The following is an 8,915-nucleotide window of genomic DNA, read 5'->3' on the forward strand; positions in this document are numbered from 1 at the left end:
CTGGACTGGGGAGATGAAGGAGATTGCTGTGGAGGACAGCCCTGGAGGACAGGGTCATTGGCAAAGCTGGGCAGAGGAGCAGCTTAGCAACAGAAGACCAAGGTGGAAGGCAGAGCCTACCTGGGCACCTGCAGGGGCAGGAGACGCAGGAGGGCTGGAGTCCAGGCAGAGACGTCAGCTGAGCTGCCCCATGGCTGGTGGGCGTGTGAAGGCCTCTCAGAGCATGCGTGTGCACAGAGGCACCGTGTGCTGTGTGCCTGCACATGTCCGTGTGGTTCTGAGGTGCAGATGGCAAGAGAACCGGGCAGTGGTGGCAGGAGGATAGGACCAACCCATGGCTGAGCCAGGCGTATGCAGAAGATCATGGGCAAGTGGGGCCTCTCCACCCCGAGGGGTTTGATTGTGAGGGGCCAGGGGCCCCTGGGGTTTGGGGTTTGAGTGCTGGAATTGGAGCCACGGGCGAGAGGCAGCCTTGTTGGGTCCGCAGCACTGCACCCTGGCCTCTGCAGAGACCCTGCCGGGGCTGGTCTGCAGAGCTGCTCATCTCGGAAGCCTGGACCCAGGCGTTCAGGCTTGCCGAAGCCCCCCGGAGACTGCCTCAGAGGGAGCGGGAAGCCTGCGTCCTGCCCGGCAGCTGGAGATTCATGTTCAGACCCTTCCCTGGCCCAATTTCCTACAGGTGGCTGCGTCTGGCCGCTCGCTGTCCCACACCTCCACTCACATCTTGCACACTCCTCTCAGTCTTGCACACTCCGCTCACGTCTTGCCGGGCTCTCGGTGTTCCTCTCCTGCTCAGGAGCCCAGTGAGCTTTGATAAATCTATCAGCTCTAACAGCTGGGATTCAGGCCTCTTCTCAGACAAGTGGCAAATCTGTCATAAAGTCCTTAGCACTGAGCCCTGGTGAATTTGAGGGTAAGCCCTGGATATTTATTAAACTGGAGGCCTTACAGAAGAAAGGTATCTTTCAAAAAATGCAATAGAATTCCTTATGAAATACCCAGTGTCCCGGTTTGCTGAGTTCTTAAAGACCCTGTGGGCTCCCGCAGCTGCCAGTCCTGGCCCCGGCTCAGTGCCGCCCTGCCGGCCCCGGGGACTTAACTGGTGCAGAGGACTCTGGTCTCTGAAATGTGCCTCACGCTTTTTGTTTAGTTGCTCTGCTTTCTTGGAGCTTAGAGCATTTTGGTGTGTGTGTGTGTGTGTGTGTGTGTGTGTGTGTGTGTGTATGTATGTGTATGTGTGTGCATGTGTGCACATGTATGTGCATGCGTGAGTGTATAGATGCAGTGTGCAGTGCACATGCACGTATGGATATCTGTGTGCACATATACATGTACATGAATGTGCACACCTTGTGCATGTGAGTGTTATGCACACATGTGAACAGGTGTATGTGTGCAAGCACATTCATGGCTGTATGTGCACATGTGTGTATAAGCACGCCTGTTCATGTAAGCACATGTGTGGGTCTGCATGTGTGTGTCCCGTGGTGTGCACACACACAGGTACATTGGTATATGTGTGAATGAGTTTTGGCCTCGCACCCATGTGGCACAGGAACACGGCCCCCCTCACGTGTCCCCCTCTCTAGGTGGAGGGCAATCCTCTCATGCAGATCTGATTGGTGATAATGGGATCAGGAGGCACAGCTCGGCGTGTCCATATGGGAATAGACACCCTTCCGCCCCCGCTACCCTGCATGCAGAGCTGGTGGCCCAGCCTTCCACAGAGATGGGGACGGGCCAGTTGGCACCGCTGAGGATGGATTTCGTATCCGGCGAGCAAACACCTGCCCCAGGTTGAGCTCAGCCTGCTGGGCCTGGAGCAGGCCTTGGATGCTGGCGGAGGGCAGCCCTGTGTCAGGTGGTTCTGGGGCCTTGGAGGGATGCTGAACAGGCCTCCCGCACCCTTTGCCATCCAGGTGCAAGGCAGTCAGCCATGATCTCACTGGAGGCTCATTCTTTGGAGGAGAAGCACCCGTTTCTGCAGCAGCGAGCCCCAGGGCCTCTTGGTTCTTGGAAAAGGAGGCTAAAAACAAGACGAAGAAGGGACTTGCCTGCCACTCGGGACTCTCGGCAGTTTGGAGGACAAATTCACAAGTCATTGGCAATTACTGTCTTAGCATGTTGAACGTAAGCTTCGGAGCAGTCTGACGCCACACTGTCGGGGAAAGCAGGAAGAAGGCAGAGGAGCAGCTAAGGGGCTCCAGGCTGTGCAGCACCATGCCCAAGCTCAGCCTCAGACTCACTGCCCGAACCAGGCACCAGTGGAGGGGGAAGAGTAAAGCACAAAGAGTGCACAAGGGCCCGTCACAGTAGGCAGGCCCTGGCGGGGCCACGTGCCTCCCCGGGGTCGGAGTCTCCACAAAGCCTCACGCTGAGAGCACAGCCCCCAGCCCTGCTCCCAGCCACTGGGAGGGCAGCCCAGACGCCTCCACCTTCAGGGGCACCTCAGTGCAGATGGCCACCTCACTAAGGAGGTCCACGGCAGCAGCTGGCTGTGGCACGTGGCACCTCTAACCGGTATCACGGCCCGGGCTCCCGCGGGGCTGGAGGCTGGGTGAGCTGCACCTCGCCATGCCTCTGCCTGCCCATCCTGCTCCAGCCTCCCCGGTAGGACTCCTGCCAACTCCATCTCAGCATCTGCAGCCAGAGGACAAGACATAGCACCCTGTAAAGAAGAGGCGGGCGGTGTGGGCAGCAGCAGAGGGCAGCGGGGGCCTCACGTACCACACCACCCAACACAACGGGCAGCCATTAGGGAAGGGTTGTGTGGGGTTGGGGACAGGGAGAACAGGCCAGGCGCTCTGGACAGGGCCCAGGACAGCAGGAGCAGGCAGAGAAGGCTGCTCCCGGCCTTCCCCGATGTCAGCGAGCAGTTCCCTGACTCAGCCAGGCGTGGCCCTCGGGTAGGCAGAATGCTGTCGATGGAGAAGACTAGCTTTGACACTGACTGCTTCCAACCAGTGGGTGCCACCCCAGACCCTAGTGTGTCCTGGGGGGAAGCTGGACTCTCGGAAGTGGAGAGGGAGAGGCTGGAGCAGGGCTGGAGGAAGAAGTCGCCAGCAGCTTTGTTCGCCTTTCCATGGTGTGAATGTTTCCCTCCCTCTCAAATGTCTACCCACCACCTGTCTGTCATCTATTACCCATCACCTATCTGGACGCCTATCCACCACCTATCCACCACCTATCTGTCATCTATCACCCATCACCTATCTGGACGCCTATCCAATACCTGTCTATCATCTATCTATCATCTATCTATTATTTATCTATCTATTACCTGTCACATCTATCTCTCTAATACTAAGGGAAAACACTGGAAAAGTCAAGGGCAGATACACCAGGTAATTCCACACAAGAAGACATGGGGCCGAGGCCACATCTGGAAGGGCACCCTCCACCGCGTGGTAAAACCCTGTGGACGGCTCTGGTCAGTGCAGCTGGGAAGGCACTCCAGCGAGGAGCAAGGCTGTGGCCTGAGGCAGGAGTGTGTGGGGGTCCCGCTGGATGACAAGGGGTAATGTGAGTACTGTGTCACAGGCTGGATCGTGTCCCCTGATCCACGCCCCACGTCCCACGCCCCAGAACCTCACGGTGTGGCTGTATAGGAGAAAGGTCTTGGCAGAGGGTGTCAGGATAAAATGAGGTCATCAGGTGGGCCCTGATCCCACAGGGCTGGTGTTCTTAGAAAAAGGGGAAATTCAGACACAGTCAGATGCATGCTGAGGGAGGGCCCATCTCAAAGCCAAGGAGAGGCCTCAGGAGGAAGCAGGCCTGGGACTTCTTGACCTCGACTGCTGGCCTCCAGCCCCCAGCCTCCAGCCCCTAGCCGCCAGCAGTGTGCTGAGTTAGCAGCCCAGGCTGCAGGTTTCCTTTCAGTGGCCTTGGTCTGCTCTGCAAGGGTACAGGAGGTCGAAGCCCACACAGCCAGCATCTGGCAGTGCAGGGTCCTCGGGTTGGGTTGGTGACTTTGGTGGGGTTGGGGGCAAAGCAGGGTCAATTTATCTTTACTTTTTGTTTGTGGCCTCACACCAGGAAAAGTGAATGGCAATTGCCTGAGAATCAAAAAAGAAAACAGAGCTACTAGAGAAAGAAATGAAAGGTAAAAGACTCTGGATCATGTTTCAGGACACTGAAGTAAGCTAAGATTTCAAATTTTGGAAATGTTCTGGGAAATTTGAAGCTTTATACAAATTTTTAAAAGACCTCTACTTGGGTTTAGGAAACGGATATTTGTAGACATGGAAAAATGTTTCCATTTCTTTTGCTCGGGTCTCTTTCAGACATAGAGTGATTTGTAGACTGTTTTGCTCCTAAAATCATGGTATTTTGTCTTTCCATAAAGGACAACACTTTCTTGTAATTCTGCCCGGAAACTCAAGGTTACAAACTGGTGGAATCTGGTTCTGACCTCGAACCTGTGGACAGAGCCTCTGTCCTGGCCTCGAAGCCTCTGCACCAAGCAGCACTCTCGGTGCTTCCCACCCAGCTCCGCGGCCTGGCCAGAGGGCAGAGTGGACACCCACTGGCCTCCGGAGCAGAGCCCAGCCAGGAGTGGCCCTGGTCCGGCTGGCCAGGCTCCAGTCCAGAAGCCAGTGCCGTTAGCAGTGAGCACCGTCCCTGTTGCCAGGGGACATGGCGGGGTCTGGAGGCAGACGCACGCTGGCCCTTTGATTTCGTATCCGCACCCTCGGCTCAGTCTCTGTTCACATGCTTTCAGGAGGCTGAGATGGCCAGAACCTCCGACTGCATAGTGATTATGGGAATAAGGATTTGCATTCTCCATAGAATCCCCAGAAGCTGAAGGCTAACATCCAAATTTGAGAGTTCAAAATTGTTTCCATGTCTTTAAAATCACAAACGTTTTCAGGGCATAAAGTGTGGGCGAGGAGAATCTATTTCCAAGTGCTTCCAGTGGCTCGTGCGGGTCTAGACTGTCACTCATGATAGTTAGTTGTTCTCCAGATCTGGTCAGCCACTAATTTGGCCTCAGGTTTTTTATCCATAAGCCAGACACAGATGGAAGCCAGAGAGCACTGGGTGCAGACCCACCTCAATCCAGACACCTGGGCTCCAGGCAGACTGTTCAGCCGGCCCCCAGGATCCAGGGCCTGCTGAGCGAAGGGGCGCAGCCACATGACAAGACCTGGCTCTGTGAGGCGTTCCCACACCCTGCACACTCACTGGTGATCCTTGAGTCCGAGCTGGGCAGTGGGGACCACACCTGCCTTGCTCCCTGACTTCCCGGCTCCTGGCCCTCAAGAAGTATCTGCCAAGAGAATGGACATCATAACAAAAGCCCTGATCCCTGAGCTCAGCGGGACCCTAACCCCAGCGGGGGCTGCCTGGCGCCACCCGACCCTTCTAGAAACTTGCTGGAGGTGGAACGGCTTTGGGAGGTAGGTCCTGCCTCGACAGCACAGCGGGGCTCCAGCAGGGTCCCTGGAGGACCGGGCCATGCTCAGTGCCCTGGTGCTGGTCTGGACCTTGTGATGGTACCCACGGTGGCGGCCATGTCCTGGTCACCTACGGAGCACTGCACCCAGAGGACCTCACTCGACCCTCACAGCCGCTCTACAGGGTCAAACCTATTGTCACCCCCATTTCACAGATGAGAAAACCGAGGCTCAATGAGATGATAGCTGCCCTGGTCACGGTGGTCTGAGGCAGGGCCAGCCTTACTGGCTCAGTGGGCCCCTGTGACATGGTGGGGGGCTGAACTTGGGGCCGAGGTGTGGGGTGCAGGGCACATGTTTGAGACTGTTGACCGAGGGGGGAGACTAGAGCACCCTGCCCTCTGGGGTGTGCACTGCGGTGGCGGACGCCGAGGGGCCTGGGGTGCACAGGTGGGGGCCTTATGCTGCGGTATCCCTCTGCCAGAGCCCTCTGGAGGCCTCTATCGTCCCTCCCAGGGAAGACCATCCGCGTTCCTAAGAGGGCTGTGGAGAGCAGGGAGCCCCCTGCCCCTGTTAGAAGTCGGGGGCAGTGGGGGCCTGGGGGCTCCAGAGGGCTGTGGTGAGGAGCTGTTCATGATGGCCCCTGGCCGGTCATGGTGGCTGTTAAGGAGGCAGTGAGCCTAAGGGAACACCTGGCCAGAGAGGTCTCCCCAGCCCCCGAGATGCAGACCCCTCCCAGAACCTGCAGGGATGCAATCTTAGGTGGCGTGGGGACTTTGCAGTTGTGGCATGGATGTGGGAGGGAGCCCGCTGGATGAGCCCTGTGTGATCAGCAGTCCTTCACTGGGACAAACACTTGCAGAGCCACTTACCAAGACAGAGGTGGCTCTGGATCACAGCTCAGAGCTTTCGGCTTCGGTTGGTTCCTGGGGCAAGGCCGCACATCATGGTGGGAAGTGTGGGCAGAGCAAAGCATTCACCTCACAGACAGGAGGCAAAGGAGAGGAAGGGAAGGGGCCTTCAAGGGCATGCCCACTACCTGAAGACCTCCCACTGGGCCCTCTCTTAAGTTCTGTCTGTCCCGACAGCAACTTCCTGGACAGAGCCTTCAGCACGTGGACCTGAGGGGGACCCCAGACCCCCTGTGGCAGGCCTCTAACACAGGGTCCTTCAGCAGAGAACCCTTCGTGGTGCAGGGTGGATTTGAACCGGGCTCTGCCAGGTATTAGCTGTGAGGCCCTGAGGGAGGGCTTTAACCTCTCTGAACCTTGGTTTCCACATTGTGTTAGTCAACCTTTTGTCACTGTGATCAAAATACCTGATAAGAGCAACTTGGTGGAAGAACTGTTTATTTTGGCTCATGGTTTCAGAGGTCTCAGTCTGTAGTCAGCGGACTCTGGCCCAATGTGAGGCAGAACACCATGGCTGAAGGGCGTGGCAGAGGGAACAGCTCAGCTCAAGGCAGCTGGGAAGCAGAGGACAGAGGAGCCAGGGACAAGGTACAACCCCCAGTGACTTGCCTCCTCCAGCCAAGTCCCTCCCGCCTACAGATACCACCCAGTAACCCGTTCCAATTATCAACCCGCTGAACGGATCAATCCCCTGCATCCATTACAGCTCCCGCAGTCCAGCCGCCCCGCCTCTGAGCACGCCTCGTCGGCCATCGTGAGACCCGGCAGGGACCCTCACATCCAAACCCTCATGCGTCTTTCAAATGGGACCAGGGCACCTGCTTTCTTGGTTCTGAGGGTTGAAGTAAATGAGTTGGTGTCTGCCATCCCTTGGCGGAGTGCCTGGCACACGGCGAGCGCCCTCCACCTGCTGTCACCTGGAGTCAAGGCGACTTCTCGCAGCGAGTCCCCTCGGACTTGCCTCCTGTGCACACGGCTGGGAGTGCTTACCCAGCACTGCCTGGCGGTTTCCGCCCCACATGGCAGCACTCGGTCCCAGGCCATTGTGACCCGGTGCAGCTGCAGCTGGCTGGGCCGCGAGTGGAGCTGGGGTGGCCTCAGTGGCCTGCTCCACCGGGGGGTGGAGGGTGTGAGGGTCAGGAGCAGAGGGCTGGAGCCTGGTATCAGGGGAGACGTGGCTGCACCCCAGCAGGGCTGCAAGAGCCCACACTGAAGCACACAGGCTGGGGCCACAGCAGGCGGCCATGCACCAGGGCACCAGGCTAGACACATAGGTCACGTTGAGGGTCGGGCCATCCCACCCACCATCTGCTCTGCTCTGTGGGGCCTGGAGGCCTCTCACAACTGGGACACCCAGGGCAAGAGGACCCACGTGGACCTGCTGAGCTGGAGTGTGGACCCTGGAGATGGTGCAACAGGTCCCCAGCGGGTCCAGTAATGAGCCTCCAAGGAGGGGTGATGGCATGGATGCTGGCAGCCTGAGTCCTACAGGGGGCTGGCGACCAGCAGGGGGCTGAGGGCCTCTTCAGATGGAGTAAGGGTGAGTTCAGGGCCCTGGGACCAGCTGGGGACGGAACCAAACCCTCAAGCGCAGATGGAGGAGTTTGGGAGCTGCTCAGTTCCACACAAGACAGCCTCTGATCTCACGGGGAATGGCTGAGCCTCCCTCCAGAACTGCCTCCGCTTCCTGGGTATCTGGCAAATGCCACCGTGAAGACCCCATAAAAGAAGATTTCAGACAGTAGCCTCTGTGAGTCTAGATGGAAGAAGGGAACAGCCAGGACACACCCATCTCAGTTCTCTTGAACCAAGTTCTACGTGTGGCAGGCTGTAGTGCCTTTTGGGGTGGGGTGGGGGGCTGTGGATTGAACCCAGGGATATTAAGCCAAATCCTCAGCCCATTTTATTTTAGATTTTGAAACAGGGTCTCACCTAGTTACTTAGGTCCTGGATAAGTTGCTGAGGCTGGCTTTGAACCGCATCCTCCTGCCTCAGCCTCCTGAGTGAGTTGCTGAGACTACAGGTATGTGCCTATAAGCCTGGTTAGTGCATTTTTTAAGAAGAAAATTTGGTTTGTTATTCTTTTTTAAATTGGCTCTTCATATTTTTCGTTAAAAAATATTAAACAGCCATTTCCTGAGAGACAGGCAGGGAAATGACTTCACAGTTTGTTCTGGGGGCCGGCACGTGGGGGTGGGTCTGGAGCAGAGAACTGGCGGTCTGGCCTGAGGCTCCCATGTGGCCGAAGTCTCTCCTGAGCCCAGGGCCTGCAACAACATGTGACTAGTGAACGAAGCTGGCATGATGGCAGGGAGGACAGCACCCACCTGCCCTTTGAATGACCATGCACCGCCTCCCAGCCTGTGCAGGGCAGGGGCAGCCAGTGCAGGAGCCTCGGCACCTAGACCCAGCCCACCCTGGGCGACCTGGGCATGCTTTCTCAACTGCCCAGTGGAGAACAGAAGTGCCTGGCTGGCCACGTTCTGGTGAAATAAGAGAAGGGACAGTGCAGCAGGGTTCAGGGACGTGTCCTTCAAAGACACTGAGTGGTGGTCTCCTGGAGGATGGACCCAGCCCTGGGCCCAAGGCACAGAGGCCATGTCCTGCT

The sequence above is a fragment of the Sciurus vulgaris genome (assembly GCF_902686455.1).
Source record: "Sciurus vulgaris genome assembly, chromosome: 8".
Taxonomy (NCBI): Eukaryota; Metazoa; Chordata; class Mammalia; order Rodentia; family Sciuridae; genus Sciurus; species Sciurus vulgaris.